Here is a 23,841-nt window from a genome sequence, read left to right on the forward strand (position 1 = left end):
GACCATGTGCAAGCAGATGGGACCAGTTTAATTTGTCATCATGGTCGCCACACATATCATGGGCCGAAGGTCCTGACTCTGTGCTGGCCTGGCCATTTTAACCACTCATTTCCATGAAGCAGTGCAAATGGTGGTGAAGGTTGGTGTGAAGTTGTAGGGAGTGGTTAGAATTACAATTAGGTCTAATGTCTAAAAAAATAATTTATTCTTCATTTATTCCCTTTTAGCACTTTTTTTTTCCAAAATAAACTTGCAGGAATTTTTTTTTTCTGCTGCTTTTTATAACATAAGAAATACTTATTTCCTGCAGTGATAAGTAAAGTTAGGAGGGTTGGCTGAATCATATCAGAGTGCCCTGGGGGATATAACAGTTTTCCATGAGTTCTTGCCATTGTGTCAATGTTGCTAGTTCCTTCCCAGCCTGGGCAATAGTTTTTTAGGATAAACCTGGGAACATGTTAATAATCCGTCTTTTACAGAAAAGTGAACTTTCTGCTTCATGCTGTTTGGCACAATTAAAACAGTGATGGTGGTTAATAATAGGTCAGAGGAGAAATTGTATTGCAAATGGTATATTTAGTTTAGTTTAGTTTAGTTTCGTGATACAGCGCGGAAACAGGCCCTTCGGCCCACCCTGGACCGCGCCAACTGGCAATCCCCGTACACTTACACTATCCTACGCACATTGGGGACAATTTACTTTTATACCGAGCCAACTAACCGAACGCCTTTGGAGAGCGGGAGGAAAACGATGATCTCAGAGAAAGCGACCACAGGTCACGGAGAGAACATGCAAAGTCCGTACAGACAGCAACCGCAGTCAGGATCAAACCCGTGTCACTGGCGCTGTAAGGCAGTAGCTCTACCGCTACTCCACAATGCTGCCATGTGTATGTTGTGGATAACTTTATTCTCTGCTTCTTTGACAACCTCTTGCCATCTTCCTGGTTTTCCTCTTTGGTAACTTCTATGTTAACTTGTTCGATTTCCTCCCGCACAATGAAGTCACAACGTAATCTGACAGATTTGAGACATCTGTCTGGGGTAGCTGCTAGGAAATGTCAATGGCTGCCAGCAGACCTGCGAGATCTGTGCCGAACTGGATAAACATAAAGGAATCAGTTGTCAACTGAGAGGAACCGACATTTTCAGAAGGTTAAATTAAACTGGTATTTTATTGCAAAGTTGTTATCGTAAGGTTTACATCTGTGCAATGCCTGCAATGGGAGACAAGCTTTGACGAATTTCCTGTGAATTACATAGATAAGAGGATGCAATAGGACAAATTGGACACCTCAGAAACGATGAAAATAACAGTGAGAATAGATGAAACATACTATTTTTCAAAATATTTTCATCTTGCTGCTCTAAAATCCCTTGGCTCCTCACAGAGTTAAGGGCTGGTCCCACGATCATGTGACTGCATGCGGCAAGCGCGACCTAACGTGGTCGCTTGAGCCGTACGGCCTCGCGGAGCCGGTCCCACTTCGATCGCCGGAGCCATATGGAGTTGTGCGGAGCTGGTCCCGACATCGCGCGGGGCTCCGAAAAACTGACACTGTCCAAAAATTCCGCGCAGCAACGGCCTGCCGGCCCGCAGCCGCCTCGACGCCGTACGCACCGCCTCAACGGGCGTGCGCAGCGTCTCGACGCCGTATGCAGCGTCTTGACGCCGTACGTCGCACGCGAGCTTCCTGCGGTCTTTGCTCGAACTTCACGTCAACTCGTACGGGTTCACTCGACCTCCGCATGGCCCCCGCTTCCGGTTTGGTCTCGCTCGCCGCATGCTGGTGGGACAGGCCCCGTACGGGGATCACTCGACCTCCGCATGGCCCCCGCTTCCAGTTTGGTCTCGCTCGCCGCATGCAGTCGCATGCTCATGGGACAGGCACTTAAAGGTCAGAATGAGTACCCTGGATTCTCGATGTCTGAGATGCATGAAAATGGGGCATGTTACTGGTGCACAAGGCAGTGTTGCTCATCTCTGAAACAAAGGTTGAGACCGGTATTATGACAGTACAGTGAGTTAATTGACCAGCATTTAAAGGCCACAGCCACTGATCCAGACATCCAGAGACCTCTACTGCCATTTGCCCTGCTGCTTCATGGCAGATAAAATGGACAGAACAGCACAGAAGGAGGACATTTGACCCATGGTATGTGTGCTGAGTTCGACTCCCACTGTGGTAGTTAGCTTCAAGCTTGATTGGGGATGAAATATAAACAGAAAATTCAGATCTATTGAGCATTTTGTCATAGTTGACTTAGTTCCCCTCTTCACGGTTGCTTCCTGATCAGCTGGGTATCCCGAGCATTTTTCTTTTTCGGTTCATTCATGTATAAACATGGCACAGTACAGGTGCATGATGCCTGTGTTGAATATGATGCCAAATTAAATTAAACTAATCTCTTACACCTGCATGTGCTCCATATTCCTCCTTTCCTTGCCTAACCATGTTCGCCAAATGCAGGCAGTTGGCTGGGACATTGTTGGCCGGTGTAGGCCAGTTAGGCTGTAGAGCATGTTTCCATACTCTATCACTCTATGACTCTATGACTATGCCATCAAGTCTTTGACATTTTCATTCTGGGAAAAAGGTTTTGATTGTCTATCCTATCTATGCATCGCATAACTTTATTAACAGAGTCTTGCCTCTGTTGTCCCAGAGAAAACAATCCCGTTTGTCCAACCTTTCCTTATAGCTAATATCCAGGCCTCTCTGCACCCTCTCCAAATGCTTCACGTTCCAGAACTGTATACCATACTCCAAATACAGCCTAACCAAAGCTTTATAAAGCTGTATCAGTTGAAGGCAAGCATACTATATGCTTCCTTTATCACTTATCGACTTGACCTACTTTCACTCTTAACACTCTATCACTCTTGCTACTTTCAGAGAGCTATGCACTTGTAAGATACATGACACCAAACCAACCAAGTATTGACTCCTCAATTCATGTGCAATAAATGGCAAGATCTGAAGCGCAGATAGGCACAAAAAGCTGGAGTAACTCAGCGGGACGTCACCCATTCCTCCTCTCCAGAGATGCTGCCTGTCCCGCTGTGTTACTCCAGCTTTTTGTGCCTATATTCAATTTAAACCAGCATCTGCAGTTCCTTCTAATAGAAACACCACTAATATAAGGAAGAACTGGTTCTTTCAGAGTGCGGTGTTCATAACAAACGTGGTTTATTCCTGTAATATATTTTACAGAGAACTGGTGAAAGCCAACTACCATTGAAGCCCATTCCAACAATTATAGCAAGGGGCACACAGTGAAACAAAAATATTACAAAGTGACAATAAGTGGAGATTTTACAACACTAAATGCAATGATTGGGTGGAGGGGGGGGGATATTGGTTATATACATTGTCCTCCAGAAAGGATGATCAGATGGTGCTGGTGGTGCCTTATAAACACCTCCATTAGTTTACATCAGATTTGTTTATTTTAGAGATGGAAATGGGCCCTTCGGTCCGCCGAGTTCACAAATAGCATTGATCACCCCTTCAAAACAAACAGCTCCATATTGTTCCACTTTCCACACTGCCTATATACTAGGTCCAATGTTACTAGGGCAATTAACCTACAAACCCACATTCCACTATGGGAGGAATCTGAATTACCCAGAGGAAGCAACATGCAGCCACAGGGGGATCGTGCAAACTCCACACATACAGCCCCCGAGGTCAGAATCTCTGGCGCTGTGAGGTAGCAGCTGTACTACTGTGCCGCTCATTTAGATTAATCAATCTATTCATGAATTAAGTGGGGAATGAATGAATGAATTGATCGATTGATCGGTTGATCGGTCGATTGATTGGTTGATTGATGGGTTCATTGATTGGTTGATTAATAGTGGGACGACAGATGGCGCAATGGGCTAAGTGTTCGGTTGGCGACCGGAAGGTAGCCGGTTCGAATCCCGCCTGGAGTGCATACTGTCGTTGTGTCCTTGGGGCAAGACACTTCACCCACCTTTGCCTGTGTGTAAAATGTAATGTAATTATGTGAAGCACTTTGGGGTCAATGCAAGTTGACTAAAAATGTGCTATATAAATAAGATTATTATTATTATTATTGATTCAAATGTAGAGCAATCTGTTTTCTGAGCAGATCATGAACCAGAAGTTGGAAGAAATTGGTGAAAACAAAACCTGATTTGAAAGAATGAATGATAAACATGTATAATTCTGTTCCAAATGAAGCACCCATTATTAAGGAACCTCCTCCAATTCTGGCAGACAAGCTCTCTGTGTTTTTCTGATCTGTTTTCTTCCATCAAAATAGCATTGCTGCCTTCAGCTCCCAAGCTGCAGACCTTCCACCCTGGATCTAGCCACCTTTCTGCCTCACTTTCCTCTTTGAAATGCTCCTTGAAATCTTTGAATGAGTTTTTGGTTCTCGTGCGTTATATCATGCAGCTAAATGCAATACTTGGCCTGATTGTGATCATGTGAATTGGCTTAGGGCATTTTCCTACACTGAAAGAATTATATCAGTGAAAGCTGTCACTTTCAATACTGCTGACAAGAGAATGAGACTGGTGGCAGTCTGGAAGTTATTGTTCCACGCCCAATCCATTTGCTACTGTTCATAAGGACAGCCTGGTTGACCTCTTCACATGAGCATCAGATTTAAATGTGTTCCCATCGTGTACATAAGATTCAAATGCATACTCAAGGGCAGTATGCTAAGCCAGGCACACCCATTGTGGCAGAGTTTAAGCTAGATCTAAGTCCAGACAAGGTTCTGACATTGATAAGTTCATGAGTTCATATGTTTTAGGAGCAGAATTAGGCCATTCAGCCCATCAAGTCTACTCCGCCATTCAATCAAGATTGATCCATCTGCATTCCATCTACCACGTCTCAGCCCACTATCTCAACCTGGCCAAGTCCTTCTGCAGAGTCCCTGCTTTCTGTACTCTTTCTGTACTTGACCCCCTCCCCCATCTATCTTCATATCATCTGTCAACTTGGCCACAAAGCCTTCAATACCCTCATCCAAATTATTGCTATACACAGTGAAGAGTAGCGGCCCCAGCACCGACCCCTGTGGAACACCGCTTACAAAATTAATTCTTGTGGGAACACGGTCTCTGAAATATTTACCCTCCCATCCCTGGCATAGTTAAGAAGTTAAGCTTTGCTTCTCGGATAAATAGCCAGAACTGTCATTTACTGACACATCTGAAGTGTTTCAATGAAAGGAGATTGACTTGGCCCATTAACTCAGCTTCAGTTTCTCACCAGATGCTGCCCGACCTGCCGAGCAGTTCCAGCCTTCTCTGCTTCCATCTTATATATAACAAAGAGGCGGACTGTTCGGGCTGCCAAATTTCACGTTCAGGAATATCAATCATCTTTTTTGTGACACAGTGATGGTTTGATAAGAATTGTATCGTTGAGACATGTATTGGCAAAGTTTTAAGTTGAGTTGGCAAGCATGTTTTCGATCAATACAATGAAGGGCCCTTTAATGATAAATAGCAATCATTTTTTATAAAGCCTTTGGATTAAATTCTTCTCTGTTTGTTGACATATCTATTTTCCCATGTAGCTCAGGCAACGGTAGCTGCTAGCAATCGTTCCAAAGTGGTTGAAACTTGTTTTTACTGTACAGAGAGACCGATTAAAAAAATTAAATCTGTGCCAGATGATGGATGGGTTGTTTTGTTCAGTGAAGATTAATAACTTTGAGCTTGCAGGCTTTTGTTTACTGAGAAAAGCAAACACCTTTGCAAAAAGGGTGCAAGCTCCTGTGTTTACAGTAAAAGCTACTTGTGTGTTTCTCACATGTGTGGGAAGAAGCTGCAGATGCTGCTTTAAACCCAAGATAACCACAAAAAGCTGGAGTAATGCCCCTGTCCCACTAAGGATACCTGAACGGAAACCTCAGGAGACTTTGTGCCCCACCCAAGGTTTCCGTGTGGTTTCCGTGCGGTTCCCAGAGGTTTTTTGGCAGTCTCCCTACCTGCTTCCACTACCTGCAACCTCCGGCAACCACCTGCAAACTCCGGGAACCGCATGGAAACCTTGGGTGGGGCGCAAAGTCTCCAGAGGTTTCCGTTCAGGTTTCCTAAGTGGGACAGGGGCATAACTCAGCGGTTCAGGCAGCATCACTGGAGAGAATGAATGGGTGATGTTTCGGGTTGAGACCCTTCTTCAGACTGCTGAGGAAGGGTCTCGGCCCGAAACGTCACACATTCCTTCTCTCCAGAGATGCTGCCTGTCCCGCTGAGTTACTCCAGCTCTTTGTGTTCCTCACATGTGTTACTTTTCTTCTCTTCTCACACCCATGGCTAGAATAGTCCTGCACTTGTGGATTTTAACATGTCAGGAATAAGGAGTAGTGCTGCTTCGGAACACGATACATTATCGAGACCAATTTAATCACCAATGTCGTACAGGCTGCTGCCAGTCAAGACATAATGGAAGAAAGAACCAATATCTTGCAGGGAATATTGTAATCTGAGATTATTTCATTTTAGATGGACATCTACACCTCCCGCTGCCTTAGCAGGGCAAAGAAGATCATCAAAGATAGCTCCCATCCTGCGTTTGGACTGTTCGACCTGCTGCCCTCTGGAAGGCGCTATAGGTGCATCAAATCCAGGACAAACAGACTCAGGAATAGTTGCTTTCCGAGAATTATATCTACTATAAATTCAAATTCACACATGCACTGACTACACCGCCCAACCAGGACTTCCATCTGTATATATGTATATATGTATGTAGCGCCGCAGAATTTGTGCACCTATTCCCCCCCCCCCCCCCCCCATCTCCCTTCTGTTTTTTGTTTTTTCTGTTTATTGTTTTTTGTGCTAAATTGTATGTATGCACTGAGTACGAGCAGCTTTCAGTTTCACTGTACATGTATAGTGACAATAAATGGCATATCTAAATATCTATCTAGTTTAGAGATACAACGCGGAAACAGGCCCTTCGGCCCACCGAGTCAGCATAAACCAGCAATCCCCGCACATTCACACACTATCCTACACACACTGGGGACAATTTTACATTCATACCAAGCCAATTAAACATGTACATCTTTGAAGTGTGGGAGGAAACCAAAGATCTCAGAGAAAACCCAACGCGGGTCACGGGGGGAACATACAAACTCCATACAGACAGCACCGGTAGTCAGGATCTGGCACTGTAAGGCAGTAGCTCTGCTACTATGCCACCGTGCTGACCAATGAATTGATTGTTTCATTAACTGTATAAACTCAGCCCAACGGCACTCCCATCGGAGTGGCCCAGCCCGAGGGAGGAACGGCACTCCCGCTGGAGTGGCCCAGCCCGAGGGAGGAACGGCACTCCCGTCGGAGTGGCCCAGCCTGAGGGTGGAACGGTACTCACGTGAGGGCGATCCGGTCCGGGGGCTGGGACGTGCTCCGGTGGCTGGGACGATGTTCTGGCGGAGGTGTCCAGAGTCCTGGGTTCAGCCGCGGGCCGGCGGCTGCGTGTGCTGGACTGGAGGTGCGGCGGCTTCGACCACCCCGGGCTGCAGTGTTTGAACTGGCCCGTTCGCGGGGTTCGGTGAGCTGCGGGACTGTTTGTACCATCGCCCGGTGGGGAATCGCCTCAGCGCAGAGGGAGAAGAGGGAAGAGACTGCAGCCCTAAGATTTTTGCCTCCACCACAGTGAGGAGGTGTTTGGAGGACTCACTGTGGTGGATGTTAATTTGTGTTTATTGTTGTTTATTATTGTATCATTGTATGTATGACTGCAGGCACGAAATTTCGTTCAGACCGTAAGGTCTGAATGACAATAAAGGAAATTCAATTCAATTCATGTCTGATCATATAATATTAATTGTGTTTCGTATGTAATCTGTTCCACTGGAGGCAAGCCCTGGTGTTTCAAGGACCTGGGCAGGTCTTATGAAAATGCATGCTCTTTCTTTTGTTTGTTATTCATTGTTTGACCGGAATTGATTATTGCAACATTCCAGTCTAGCTGAAGGTCAGTATTACATTTCAGTATTTAAAATGAGGGAATTAAGCACTGACATGATGTAATTAGCTAACTCAAACATTGACGAATGTCACATTAAAATTCTCGTTAAATCTCCCTTTCAAGCAAGTGCAAATTGGAAGTGTGAGTATCACTTCTTTTTGCCGATGAATAGAATCCTGGACCTCCTATGCTTACAACGTGATATCCTCTTCAAATGATTCACTGTTCCTCAAGGTTAGAATATCCAAACATTTGCCAAAATTGTAGATTTCATCAAATTGAATAAGTTCAAATCCGACGGGCGGCATGATGGCGCAGCAGTAGAGTTGCTGCCTTACAGTGCTTACAGCGCCAGACCCGGGTTCAATCCCGACCTCGGGTGCAGTCTGTACGGAATTTGTTCGTTCTCCCCGTGACCGCATGAGTTTTCTCCGAGATCTTCAGTTTTCTCCCACACTCCAAATACATATGGGTTTGTAGGTTAATTGGCTTGGTATTAATGTAAAATAGAGAGATTAAACGAGAACTTACCGTTTGATGTTTGATCTTTATTTTATGAGGTTGACGTGAGGGAATATGTGAAGAGGAGGGGGGGGAGAGAGAGGAGGGGGGGAGAGGAGGGAGGGGGGGGAGAGAGGGGGGGGGGGAGAGAGGGGGGGGGGGGGGAGAGGGGGAGGGGGGAGAGAGGAGGGGCAGGGAGGGGGGGGGGGATAGGGGGGGGGGGGGGGCGGGGGAGGGGGGGAGAGGAGGGGGGGGGGGGGAGAGGAGGGAGGGGGAGAGAGGAGGGGGGTGAGAGGGGTGGAGAGAGAGGAGAGAGGAGAGAGAGGGAGAGAGAGATGAGGGAGGGAGGAGGGGAGAGAGAGAGAGGGGGGAGGAGGGGAGAGGGAGAGAGAGAGAGGGAGAGAGAGAGAGAGAGAGAGAGAGAGGGGAGAGAGAGAGAGAGAGAGAGAGAGAGAGAGAGAGAGAGAGAGAGAGAGAGAGAGAGAGAGAGAGATAGGGAGAGAGGGAGGGAGGGGGAGGGAGGGAGAGAGAGGGAGAGGGAGAGGGAGAGGGAGAGAGAGGGAGAGGGAGAGGGGAGAGAGGGAGAGAGAGGAGAGAGAGAGAGAGAGAGAGAGAGGAGAGAGAGAGGGAGAGAGAGAGAGAGAGAGAGAGAGGGAGAGAGAGGGAGAGGGAGAGAGGAGAGAGAGAGGGGAGAGGGAGAGAGGGGGAGAGGGGGAGAGGGGGAGGGGAGAGAGGGGAGAGGGGAGAGAGGGAGAGGGGGAGAGGGAGAGAGGGAGGGAGGGAGAGAGAGGGAGAGAGGGAGTGAGAGAGGAGAGAGAGAGAGAGAGAGAGAGAGAGAGAGAGAGAGAGAGAGAGAGAGAGAGAGAGAGAGAGAGAGAGAGCCTTTCTCATTCTACCCAGACAACCATTTGCAGGCAGTGGTTTTTTCAAACTATTTTCATTTTCATACCAAATTAAGGGTACTCACAGTGCTGTAGACATTTGTTCAGTGTCATTCACAGCTCAGAGTGACAGAGACGAATTGACAGAGCTCCAGCTTGCAGAGACTAATTGAGGCACACCACTTCCTGGTTTTATAGTCCCTTCCCCTGCCTCCAGCGGGGGCAGCAGAGAGAATGGGGAATTTTGTTAAAACATTAATATCTCTGTCATATTTCATCGATCGGAAAAATCCTCGGCACACATACGGCGGAGGGGGGCTCTGAGCGAGGTGGCCAAAAATGACGTCCTTAGGTGGCGGCGTTCTCTCGGAAATCGCAGCACAGATCGCCAAAACCGGTCAAAAACAGAGTTTTAGTAATATAGATTAACATGCACTATGTAAGCCTTGTTGTTTGATGAAAGGGAAAATATCCACTCTATTGACTGCTAATGAGCCATCAGCAATATCTTGAGACTATTGAATAACAATAAAGAAACTATCTTTCATCTCATAGGTACTAGCAAGCTCAGTGCACTTGTATACCTAATGACACCCCCAATCTCTGCTCTGGTTGGTATGCTGACAACTGCAAATGTACGCAATCCTGCCCATTTTGTTTATGAGATCATTCCCATATCAAGCTACCCTAATGTCAGTTATAACCCAAAGACCGAGTCAGAGATTGAGTAAAGACAGTGTTCTTTGTGATGAGATCAGTTGCTTAAAGCATAATCATCTTAAAAATACGGCTCCCATTAGGAATATAGTAGAAGAATATTTGCATAATAATTTAATGATATACATCGCACACTACAATGAGTGTAGCCTTTTAGAGTGGTCATATAAAAGACATCCTGCATAACGTTAGTGAACAGCGGGTGAATAACCAATCATTTATTGTCCCACATGGTACTATAGAGAATGACAAAGCAGCACAAGCGTCAATTGTCCTATCACATAAACACTTCCCTAGGCTCAAATTGAAAGCCACACAAACCTCTGTTACTTCCATTTAAAAGTAACTCACATATGTTGTTCACAAGCTTCTCATACAATCGTGCGGAGCTAGCTGCCCGGGAAGACAGGCTGCCCCAGCCGTCACTCGTGACTGAGTAAATAAGAGTTGCTTCAGCCGCCTTACCATGGAGTGAAAATAGGCAAAATTGGCACTAATAAATTTCATGTTGCCTCATTTTTAATATCACAAAAGGTATCTACTGATAACCCCTAAGTTTTATCAGCTGCAAATTTTGCATATTACCTAAAACTCGATAATCTGAGTAGGGCAGCATTGGCTTACAACACTGGCTATGTTATCAAAAACACCAGAAACTGTGCCTCATGTGTATAGATATGGCAGAGTATGTAACTTCAAGATCGATTCTCTGAATCAGTTAAATTACTGAAAGCCAATCATCCCTCTTAAACTGGGTAACTAAACACATGATCAGATTAGCCAAATGCTAACCTGATTTGGCCTGCACCATGTTTCTGTAATCTTGAAAAGTACCAGAAATATACCCCTCTAGTCCATGGCCAGACAACTCATCCTCGGATGACCTGTCACTGATTGCACACAGAACCCCTGTTCCTCTATTGACCATACGGACGGACATTTTTTGGCTTCTTTTGCCACGGAAGATGCATTATTTAGTTATTCATACATTTCGCTGATAACATATAATCAGAACCTTATGACTAGAGCTGAAACCACAGTCTCCCTTTGATGTGGGAATATGAGTTCCCTGTCAACTCTTGACAGCTTTGGCCTTCCATCACAGTTATGTGATGGATGTTTATGTTAAATGTAATTATGTTGTGTCTGGGGTCTATTTGTGTGTAATGTATGGCTGCAGAAACGGCATTTCGTTTGGACCTCCAGGGGTCCAAATGACAATTAAATTGACTCTTGACTCTTGACTCTTGACTCTCTTGACTCAGTCACCACGAATACTCAGCGATTTCCCCAGTGGAAATTAGTATAATGCAAGCCTGAATCAGGAATTGCCTCACAGTCCTTTGACTGAAACCACTTGTCTGAGTCGCCAGAGTGCACAACACAATTTCTTCGACCCGCCAATCAATCAGGAATACTGCTATTGAGAGCCTACGGATCATTATAAATACATTGTTGATTCACAACCTGAACCTGCAGGTCAGATAAAAATTATATTATTTGCCAGACCAGCTTCCTGCTGGTAACTACCTATCCCAGAGAGGATGGCAATGATGATTCCAATGAACCGGCAACTCTACTTACTGAGGAGAAATTAAACCATGTGTTGAAAAAGATTTCAACTACTTCATTCTACTGAGCAGTCTGATAACCTCAATCACAGATGATGAGGCAGTGCTTCACTGGTCAATATGACCCATATGGCCAGCTAGTTCCATGATGGTCTACCCTGAACCAGGGTAACCAAACTGTTCCTACTTGGAATTTACAGAACTTACCATGCAAGGCACCCTGCCAATGTCTCTACATCAACCTGATCTATCCCAGAGACAGAGAAAAACCACTAGACAGCCCATGCTGTCAGTAAACCCAAACCTGGGCCGACAGACTGCTCTATTTCGGAGATTACAGAGGTTACTAACGAGAACTTATTAGCCAGCGTCTCTGACCCCCAGGGGCGGAAAACCCGGCGGGGCCATAGGGGACAAGTCTCCCCCATGTTTTGAGATGTGGGGGACATCCCCCCCAAGTTTTTGTGATCCCGATTTTAAAATTGCCGTTTTTAGCACTGGATTGAGCCTCCGAAGCCTCGCGCGCGTGACCGCCAAAAAATTGTGTCCCCGTCCCCTCCGTGTTTTGATAGTGAGTTCCGTTCTTGCTGACCCCGGATCGATTTCCATGTTGGAGCTTCAGCGAGGTTCCATTTGCAGACCCTGTCTGTCATGCTTGTCATTTCTGTTAGATAGCTGATGCCGCTGGCCAACTCCTCTTGTAGTGGCTAATCCGTCCCCGAGGGAACAGCAAATTTAGATACAAGAGCAGGCAGCTCTTCCTTCTGCGACTCTCGCACATCATGTGTTAAAGCATGGGATTCAGGCACATAGTCATGTTCGGAGCCAGTCCCATACTGATCTCTGACACTCTCTTTGAGTGGGAGAAATAGTGTACCCCAAACCAGGCATTGCCACATGCATATGCTTCGGACTGCCTGAACATGATTCCGTAACACGGAGCATATTTGGTGACACCATCTCCGATAGTCTTCTGAGTGGGAGGAATATTCCAACCTTGAACCAGGGGTAGCTACAGGCATATGAACTGCCTGTGCAAGCTTCCGTAATACGGAGCATATTATTTGGTACCATCTCCATCACTTCTTACATCCAAGTGGGAGTAATATTGCAACCCTGGACCGGGAGCTGCCTCAGGCATATGTGCATATACCTTAGCACCATCTCCACCACTCCTTTCATCCGAGTGGGAGGAATGTCACAACCCTGAACCAGGAGCTTCCTCAGGGTCTTGCAAGCTGCTGCCTGACATGCCTTCGTAAAACGGAGCATTTCTCGTGCCACCATCTGATTCATCAAATGTTCTAATTGAGACAAATGCCCAATTACATCTGCCATAGATGTGGGGACAGAATCCCCTTGACCCAAATCGTCCGACAGAACTTGTCCCACAGACTTGGCTTTGACTTTGCCCCGACTCGGTGTTGTCAAGCTGTTCCCTCTAGGAGCCGAACCGGGATTAGCTGTGCAGATCGGTGCTCTGTCGGCGGCCTCCAAAATTAGCCGCCTGCTCCCGTATAGAGCCCAAAGTCGGCAGGCAATGATGAAATCGAGCTCCTATGGAGCTTCCCGCCGGCCTCCGAAATCGGCCGCCTGCTCCCAGTGCTCCAATGGTGGCAGCCGCCAAGAGCGGCCGTCTCCATCGGCTACTCAGGGACCGCTGTCGCAACGGCCCACTGAAAGTAAATTTTGCTTACCCGCCAGAGCAGTTGCGAACTGCTCCGATCCACCGCATTGCGTCTCGCGTATTGATGCGTGCATGCGGACTGGCGGGCTCTTCACGTAGTCACTCACGTGACTTTGAAATAATGAATGAATGAATGAATGAATTTCCTTTACTGTCATTCAGACCTTACGGTCTGAACGAAATTTTGTGCCTGCAGTCATACATACAATGATACAGTCATACATACAATGATACAATAATAACAACAATAAACACAAATTAACTTCCACCACAGTGAGTCCTCCAAACACCTCCTCACTGTGGTGGAGGCAAAAATCTTAGGGTTACAGTCTCTCCCTCTGCTCCCTCTGCGCTGAGGCGATTCCCCACCGGGCGATGGTACAAACAGTCTCGCAGCTCACCGAACCCCGGGAACGGGCCGGATCAAACACTGCGGCCCGGGGTGGTCGAAGCCGCCGCACCTCCAGTCAGAGCAGCCTATGGCCCGCTTCTGAACCCAGGACTCTGGCACTCCGCCAGAACGTCGGCCCAGCCTGCGTCCCATACGGACCGGATCGCCCTCAATGGTGTTCAGCCGGGCCAAGAGCGGGAGTGCCGTTCCTCCCTCGGGGGGCCACTCGGGAGGCCGACCGCTGTGCGCAACGGGCTGGGCCACTCCAGCTGGAAGGGCTGGGCCAAATTTTGGGCTGGGCACTCCGACGGGACCCGGGCCCAGAGCAGGAGTGCCGTTCCTCTAACCACTCCAGCGGGAGTGCCGTTCCTCCCTCAGGTTGGGCCACTCCGACGGGAGTGCCGTTTCTCCCTCGGGCTGGGCCACTCCAGCCCCTCACCATGCGCTCTCGGGAGCACTGTTCCATTGGGCTGGGCGGGCATGCGGACAGGACGGTCCTGTCAGCTCCAGAGTCCGAGGTCGCCGGCTAGGCCTCAGCTCAGGCAAAGAAGGGGGATGACTATTGAAGGGAGTGACAAGCCCCCGTTTCACCCCCACACCCCCCTCCAAATAAAATGATCCTTTCCCTAGTGTCAGTGTGTGGGGATCGCTGGTCGGCACGGACTCGGTGGGTTGAAGGGCTTGTTTACCCGCTGTATCACTAAACTAAACTAATGGTTCTAATTGCGCGCTGCGCGCCCTTATGTGGATGAATCCAGTCTTTGGAGTTTTTCATTGAAATTAGAGAGAATATCCCACAGAACAGTAATGCCAACTTCCAATTGCTGAGATCACTGGGCCTTCCAGCAAAGTTCTGTTCCTCAACATTACAGGGGCGGCACAGTGACACACTGGTAGATTTGCTAACTTACAAGTCAAGTCAAGTCAAGTCACATTTATTTATATAGCACGTTTAAAAAACAACTCTCGTTGGCCAAAGTGCTTTACATTTGTTATAAGAATAGTGTAAACAAACAAACTACATGCAAATAAACATGTAGCCCTTGCTCAGTGGACATCAGGAAAGGCTTGGGAGTATAGATAAGTCTTTAGTCTTGACTTAAAGGAGTCGATGGAGGGGGCAGTTCTGATGGGAAGGGGGATGCTGTTCCACAGTATAGGAGCTGCAACCGCAAAGGCGCAGTCACCCCTAAGCTTATGCCAGGACCGTGGGATATTCAGCAGCCCCAAGTCGGCCGATCTGAGGGACCTGGAGGTGGAGTGGTGGGTGAGAAGACTTTTAATGTAGGAGCGGGCAAGCCCATTGAGGGCTTTGTAGACATAGAGGAGGGTCTTGAAATGTATACGGAACCACACAGGGAGCCAGTGGAGAGAGAGGCCAGGATCGGGGTGATGTGGTCCCTTTTTCGGGTGCCCGTCAGGAGTCTCGCTGCGGCGTTTTGGACCAGTTGCAGGCGGGACAGGGAAGATTGGCTGATGCCAGTGTAAAGAGAGTTGCAGTAATCTAGGCGGGAGGAGAGAAATGTGTGGATGATCTTTTCGAGGTCATCAAAGTGGAGGAATTGTTTTATTTTAGCTATCGTCCAAAGCTGAAAGAAGCTAGCTTTTACCACGGCATTGATTTGTTTGTCAAATTTCAGTGCTGAGTCAAATATCACGCCGAGGTTTTTGACGTGAGGTTTGAGTAGTGGGGTAAGGCATCCAAGGCTGCCTGCTATCATTTTGATTGAGTCCGAGGGGCCGAGAAGGATGACCTCAGACTTACTCTCATTTAGTTGGAGGAAGTTCTGGGCCATCCAGCACTTTATATCCTCAAGGCAGCGGGTAAGGTTAAGTAGATTTGATTGTTTTTTGGGCTTCGGGCGGAGATAGAGTTGGGTATCATCTGCGTAGCAATGGAAGGAAATGCCGTGCCTTTCAATGACTTGGCCTAAGGGGAGCATATACAGGGAGAAGAGAATGGGGCCAAGGATGGAACCTTGTGGAACCCCACGGCAGAGATTAGCTGGGGAGGAGAAAGCCTTGCCTATGTTAGTCGAGAAACTCCTACCTTTGAGGTAAGAAATGAACCATCTCAGGGCAGTACCATCAATACCAACCCCGTACCGGAGACGGTCAATTAGGATGGTGTGGTCGACAGTGTCAAATGCTGCGCTGAGGTCAAGAAGGAGCAGGATCAGAGAGCCGGGTTCAATCCTGACCAAGGGTGCTGCCTGTTCGGAGTTTGTACATTCTCCTTGTGACTGCATGGGTTTTCTTCAGCTGCTACGGTTTCCTCCCACATTCCAAACACGTGCGGGCTCCTAGGTTGATTGGCGTCGGTAAAATTGTAAATTGTCCCCTTGTGTGCGTTGGATAGTGTTAGGTTGGTTGGAGCGGACTCGGAGGGGCTGTACCTCTAAGTTAAATTTCACTCTCAGGCAAGCTCCAGTGACTGGCATCTTAGAGGGAGAAACAAGGCTGATTAGAGGGGCAGTGACGAGGGTGGAGCCTGGATGATGGAGGGGCAATGATGAGGGAGGGGTCAGGTCAATGGAAGGATAGTCATGAGAGAAGGGTTATGTTTATAGAGGGGCAATAATGAGCGCGGGATGGGCTGATGGAGGAAAAGTGATGAGTGAGGGCAGTGATGAGGGAGGTCTATGTTAATGGTACAGCGGATGGAGTTTAATTCAGGTAAATGTATGGTGTTGCATTCTGGTAAGACAAACTAGGGCAGGACTTACATGGTAAATGGTTGGCAAACTAGAGAGACTAGGGGTGCAGGAACAAGACCCATTTCTTTCTGCTTTTCGTTTCCTGCCCGTCAACCAATTTTCAATCCATGCTAATATTATCCACCATGACATTTGTTCTAATTTTGAACGCTGCCCCATTCTGTGAAACTTTATCAAATGCCACATCCACCAGTTTTCTTTTATCTGTTCTCACAATAACATCCTGGAAAAATACTGATAAGTATGTTTATCAAAATCAAAGGTTGACACAAAATGCTGGAGTAATTCTGCGGGACAGGCAGCAGCATCTCTGGAGAGGAGTGGATCAAATTCCTTTTCATAAATTGTAATCCCATTGGTGTTTTCTCAGTGTCCATTTATCGAACTCTTTTCAATAGTAAAAATTGACTTGCAATTTTTCTGATGCCAGGGTACGCAGTCTGTTTTCTATCTTTCTTTAAGTAATTGGGTTATATTTACCAGTCTCATGGAACCATCTCACATGCTTAATGTCAAGAGAAAAGCAAAGTTGCTTGTTTATTTTAAACACGTTACAAGCCATTCCGATTGCAGGATTATAATGATGTTGAGGGCTGGACTGAACTGATCCATTATACACTAATGCCCCTGTCCCTTGAATGGAAAGCCTCTGGAGTTTAACCCAGGTAAATGTATGGTGTTGCATTCCAGAGGTTTTTGTCAAACCCTACCAGCTCCCACATAGTGCAACCTTGGGCAACCCAGAGAGACTAGGGGGGAACCAACAAGAAACCATTTCTTTCTGCAAAGTCTTTCCTGGTTTCCTTTCAGGTTTTCAATCCATGACAGGGGCATCCACCATGACAAGTTCTAAACTTTGCTCGCATTAAGGCCATTCTGTGAATTAATTTATCAAATGCCACATGGCCAGATTTTAAGTCATCTGTATCTATGAGAACAACAACACACCTGGAAGCATTCTAAGTGTATTGAGGGAATGCAATTAAATAATTTTGAAGAGCAATTTATAGGAATAATGTCAGAGGTCAGTGCAGTGGGACAGGGGTACAGCGCCAGAGACCCAGGTTTGGTGCTGTCTGTACGCAATTTGTACGTTCTCCCCGTGACCCGCGTGGGTTTTCTCCGGGTTCTCTGGTTTCCTCCCACACTCCAAAGACGTACAAGTTTAATTAGCTTGGTATGAATGTAAAATTGTCCCTAGTGTGTGTAGGGTAGTGTTAATGTGCGGGGATCGCTGGTCAGTGTGGACTCGGTGGGCCGAAGGCCCTGTTTCTGCGCTAAAACGAAAACTAATCTGATATTGGTTGCTGCTCTTGATTAAAGAATGGATGTTGGTTAGTGTAAAGAAGTCTCACCAACACATCATGTCTTTACTAATAGTTTATTGATAGTTCACAAGCATTGCTGTTCTAGCTGTACGTGGTCTGTCACCAGAGCTAGAGAGAGAACAATGGGTGGGGAGGTTGCAATTATACATCTAATAAGGGGAGTGGTTAGTAGTGGTGAGGTCACTATGTTAAAGTACATGCACTAGTCATCTACAGTTAGGACGAGTGCTTTAATGTCATAGCATACACTGGTACGGCATACTGGCACTTCTAAACAGTTAAACATCATTGTTTTCCAGCACATGATACGCATGTTTATTAATCGTGCGTACTAACCTTTTAGTCTGCAAAAGAAAGTTGCCTGTAAGGCGTTTATACGTTCTCCCCGTGACTCGTCTGAGTTTTCTCCGGGTGCTCCGGTTTCCTCCACACTCCAAAGACGTACAGGTTTGTAGGTTATTTGGTTTCAGTAAAAATTGTAAATGGTCCCTAGTGTGTGTAGGATAGTATTAATGTGTGGGAATTGCTGATTGGTGCAGACTCGGTGGCCCAAAAGGCCTATTTCTGTGCTGTTTCTCTGAAGTCTAAAGTTAATTAGGTAAATGCGTCATGCAAGAGCTGCATTTCAGGTCGACTTCAGGCAGACCAGAGGAGGCAGTCATAACCGCATCCATATCAACGGGACTGAGGTGGAGTTCGCAAGCATCCTGCTCTAAATTCCGTGGTCTGTGCCGGAGCTAGGAGGAACAATGGGTGGGAGGTCAACACCTCCACATCTAAAAAGGGCACAGCGCGCCTTTAGTAGTGGTAGGAGGCTCAAGAAAGCCCACCTGTTAAAGTACCTGCAACTAGTACATCTGTACATAGAGAGTATCCTGACCAGTGCTTCACGTCATGGCACAGCAGCTGGTACGGCGGACAGGGCACTTCAAACAGGTGGTGAAAACCGCGCAGCATCATCGTTGCCCCGCTCCCTGCCATGGATGATCCACCGAAAACGTGTTATGAGACGTGCGTGGGAACCTTTCAAGTCCCTCAAAAGAAAGTGGACTGTAAGGCCCTCCTCCCACGTTCTCCCGGTACAGGAGCCTCAGTCTGTACCAGCAGGGGTGAGGAAAAGGTTCCTCCAGCACAATCCACTGCTGAACTCGGAGTCCCGACGATAGACTTCTTTGGTTTCCGTCCCCCTTTGTTTAATCCTTCTGGATATTTGTGTGATTATTGCTGGTTGGTGCAGACTCGGTGGCCCAAAAGGCCTATTTCTGTGCTGTTTCTCTGAAGTCTAAAGTCAATTAGATACTTGTAAATGCGTCATGCAAGAGCTGCATTTCAGGTGCCACAAAAAAACCGTGATGCATTGGCATCTTGCAGGTGCACATATATTGGGCAGAAACGTTCTCGCCATTTTCTTGAAGTCGCAGAAGAGTTCCCCTCACCCAGTGCACTTAATGTGTCAGCACACTTTGTCGAGTGGTGCAGAAGTTTAGAATGACCTGGAGGTCCAAGACCTGGGAACCTGGTCTCTCGTTCTGTTGCTGGACTCAGTGCTGAGATGGATCTCAGTTATGTAGAGCTGTGTAGCCAGATAGACAGTGTATCTGTGTGTTCAGCTTTACGCTAGTCATTGCTGACCTATGTAACATGGTCCGATTCATTTCAATAGGATTAATGATCGGGATCAGAAAGATGAGTGCAAGGAATTTATCTTTTAAACTTTATTTTATGTAACATTATTTTTGTTCAAAAGCATTTTTATTTCTGCAACCTGCCTTCAAGTTTGGTTTAGTTTAGTTTAGAGACACAGCATGGAAACAGACCCTTCGAACCACTGAGTCCACGCCAATCCTCGATTACCCGTTCACACGAGTTCTATGTTATCCCACTTTCCCATCCACTCCTGCATGCCCTCTTGATGGGGAAGGAAACCCACACAGTCACGGGGAGAACGTGCAAACTCTACACAGTCAGCACCCGAGGTCACGATTGAGCCCGGGTCTCTGGCGCTGTGAGGCACTTTATTCGCAGTAACTGTATTTAAAATTTTAATAGTGTGCTGTTAATTACCCTGCGAGGTACAGTTCAAAGCTGTTCAAAGGCCTTTGACAAAAGGCCACCAGGGTGGCGTTGGGCTGAACTTCAGGATTCACCTCCTGGGGAACAGTTGCTAGTGGACCAAAGAGCTTCATAGAAGTCACTGCACCAGCGGAAGGGGGCTCTGCCCCAGCCGGCTGCTTGCCCCTTTTCCAGGGTTACGTCCGCACCCAGGTGGTACTAGAGAGGGACTATGCACTGTTCATGGGTGCCCTGGTGTATTTCCGGGACTGCTGGGCACCACAGGGGGTGGAATGCATCCACAATAAGAATTGAGATATAGTAGTATAATAGTAAATATTGCATTGAAGAATATTTGTTTGACTAGAAACATAGAAACATAGAAATTAGGTGCAGGAGTAGGCCATTTGGCCCTTCGAGCCTGCACCATTCGCCATTCAATATGATCATGGCTGATCATCCAACTCAGTATCCCGTACCTGCCTTCTCTCCATACCCTCTGATCCCCACAAGGGCCACATCTAACTCCCTCTTAAATATAGCCAATGAACTGTGGCCTCGACTACCCTCTGCGGCAGAGAGTTCCAGAGATTCACCACTCTCTGTGTGAAAATTATTTCTTTTTTTTCTTCTTCTTCATAAGACAGTCCTGACATCCCAGGAATCAGTCTGGTGAACCTTCTCTGCACTCCCTCTATGGCAATAATGTCCTTCCTCAGATTTGGAGACCAAAACTGTACGTAATACTCCAGGTGTGGTCTCACCAAGACCATGTACAACTGCAGTAGAACCTCTCATCTCGTTTTTAAAGGATTTCCCCCTTATCCTTAAGCTGTGACCCCTTGTCCTGGACTAGTATTATGGTGGTGGGTTTTGTTTTGATTTATTTCTTACAGTTCATATTATTGTAAATAATTGAATAAATCACTGTTGGTTAAAAAAAAGAACAATTATGACTACACAGCCGCATAAAATAAGAGCAGCTGGAAAAATAATTCAGAGGCCAAACATGATCTGTCCCATTGAGTTTTATGTACAGTATTTAGCAACGCCTTTTCGAATTGAGCCCATTTCCTGTCAGTGGCCGGGATCCATGGATTTAAGGCAATAAGTAAACTAGAGATGGATACAAAATTCTGGAGTAACTCAGCGGAACAAGCAGCATCTCTGGAGAGAAGGGTGACATTTCAGGTTGAGACCTTTCTTCACACAACGGGGGAAAAGCACAGCGAGTTAACATTACTCTAGGCTGTAATTGGATGAAGAATCCGACTGGCTCTCTGAATGTGTGTGCATGGGCTGCCACATTCTTCTGCGCTTGTACGTTCAGGGAATGATGTTCAGTTTATCTCCATCAAACTACTGTGTGACAGCTGTGGAAAGCCTGTTGTCCTGGTGGATCCACTTCCTACGAGGCATTGCAATCATTTTGCCTCTGTCAGGTCTCGGGTTTGATCTAGTTTCTGTTTCTTATTATTTTTTTGTATTAGAGTGTGCATTCTTGTTTTATTTTGGTGTCTCGCATCTCCTCTTGTTTCAGGTCCCATTTCCTGTCAGGTCGTTTACCCTCATGTGATTATTGGCCCCGCCCTGATGTGTTTCACCTGTGTCTCGTTATCCCCTGCTAGTCTGTATTTAAGCCCTTTGTGTTTTAGTTCTCATTGCCAGTTCGTTGTGTATGCTACTTGGTATTACCTCGTTCCAGCTCTAGAAATCTTGTGACCTCGACCATTGCCTGTTTTTCGACCTCTGTTTTTTGCCTGCTCCTAGATTGTACCGTTGCCTCTGTTTTGCTTACCTGTGTACCGACTTGGACCGATTAAACTCTGAAGACTGATCTGCCCTGTGTCTGAGCCTGCATTTGTGTCCTCCTCCTTATTCAGTTCTGATAGCCTCCCCTAAGGCAGACCATCTCCATTACACATAGATGTAAAGGTGTGCTGCATGTTGTGAAGTGGTCTAGCCCTGTCTGAAGAAGGGTCTCGACCAAAACAGGTCACCCATTCCTTCCATCCAGAGATGCTGCCTGTCCCACCGAGTTAATCCAACATTTTTTTGTCCATCTCCTTCAACAGGTGTCTTAACTTGGTGAACTCCTTCTTAAATATATGATAACAAATATGGAAAAACTTTATCAACCAGAGAGTTGTGAATCTGTGGAATTCTCTGCCACAGAAGGCAGTGGAAGCCAATTCACTGGATGTTTTCAAGAGAGAGTTGGATTTAGCCCTAAATCGTATTGAATGGTGGTGCTGGCTCAAAGGGCCGAATGGCCTACTCCTGCACCTTTTTTCAATGTTTTTATGTTTCTAAGATGACTGTGAGATCATTACTCCTCACAAGGGTGGATGTAGGTCGAACAAGGAATGAATAATGGGTGTGTCCCCGATGGGTTGATATGGAGAGCTGAATGCACTGTATGACTGTGGATTTGTGGCTCGATGTGCCTCATTTCCTATCTGCAAACAGCATGCGTTTGGAAAGGCAAGGACTGATTAGGGATAATCAGCAGTTTTATAGAAGGATAATCATGCATCATAAATTTAATTTTGGTGAAACGCTGATCAAGAAAATTAAATAGGGCAGTACAGTAGACTAAGTCTTCATGGACCTTAGAAAAATATTGCATGATGGGCTGGTTTAATAGGTCGAGTCATATGGGATCCAATTGGATGCAAAATTGGCTTCAATGTAGGAAATAGAGAGAGGCAGTAGATTTTGTTTTGTCAGGCTGGAGGCCTGTAACTGTGCTGTATATTGATTTTTCGAAATAATATTGATTTTTGAAATAACGCTACCATATATCGCTATGATTTTTGGCCATCTTATTCACAGTCCTCCTCTGCTGAGCAGGACCCGAGGATTTTTCCTATCTTTGAAAAATAAAAATTTATGAGAGTTTAAAAAACTATGAGATCCTCTCGCCTGTCAATCACCACAATTAAGGTAACACCCCTTCCGGGGGGGGGGGGGAGAGGGCAGGACTATAAAACCCCGGATGCCTGGACGTGACTCGGTCACTCTGCAAGATTGCGAGGGAGAGGCCACGACTCTCATTCTAAGCTGTGAATCAACTGAACTATAAGTCTGCAATGCAGTTGCAATAAGTGATTTGTTAGCCCTTAATGACAATGCCATGAGTTGTTTGGCCTGCTGCCCTGCCTGTGCTTGAAACAGCAATGCTTTATTAGGTCCCACTGTGTTTGGAAGGAATAAATGCTTTATTAGGTCCGACTGTGTTGAGACCAAAGGTCCCGCTCATTCCGTGACTTCCGCTTAGTGGACAGGTCACGCTGATTACGTAATTTCCGGTGAGTTCAGAGGTCACGCTGATTGTGGAAGTGCTGCTGACTGAAAGTATTCAACAAAGTTTACCGCCATATATACGGTGTGTGAGTCAGTGAGTGTGTGTGTATGTGTTTGTGAGTGTATGTGTGTGTGAGTGGCTGTGTGTGTGTGTGTGTGTGTGTGTGTGTCTGTTTGTGAGTATGGGATTGTGTGTGTGTATGTGAGTGGTCTCCGTGACTGAGCTGGCGGCCCAAGAATCCATTCGGCTCACAATATCCATACTAGCCCTCTGGAAACCAGTCCCTTTGCCTCACAACACCATGTTAGCCATCCAGAAATGCCCCCCCCCCCCTTTCTGGGCAGCAATATTGGAATTGGTGGAGAGGTGGAATATTGCGTTGGGGGACCAGCCCTCCCGTGTGAAGTTGGGACCCATTGGTAAATTTGTGGATGACATTAAAGTTGCTGGAACAGTCATAAGGTCACAGAGAATAGGAGTAGAATTAGACCATTCGGCCCATCTAGTCTACTCCACCATTCAATCATGGCAGATCTTTCTCTCCCTCCTAACCCCATTCTTCTGCGTTCTCCCCATAACCTCGGACACATGTACTCATCGAAAATCTATCTATCTCTGCCTTAAAAATATCCACTGACTTGGCCTCCACAGCCTTCTGTGGCAAAGAATTCCACAGATTCACCACCCTCTGACAAAAGAAAAAATTCCTCTTCTCC

The sequence above is a fragment of the Leucoraja erinacea genome, chromosome 2 (assembly GCF_028641065.1).
Source record: "Leucoraja erinacea ecotype New England chromosome 2, Leri_hhj_1, whole genome shotgun sequence".
NCBI classification, from domain to species: Eukaryota; Metazoa; Chordata; class Chondrichthyes; order Rajiformes; family Rajidae; genus Leucoraja; species Leucoraja erinaceus.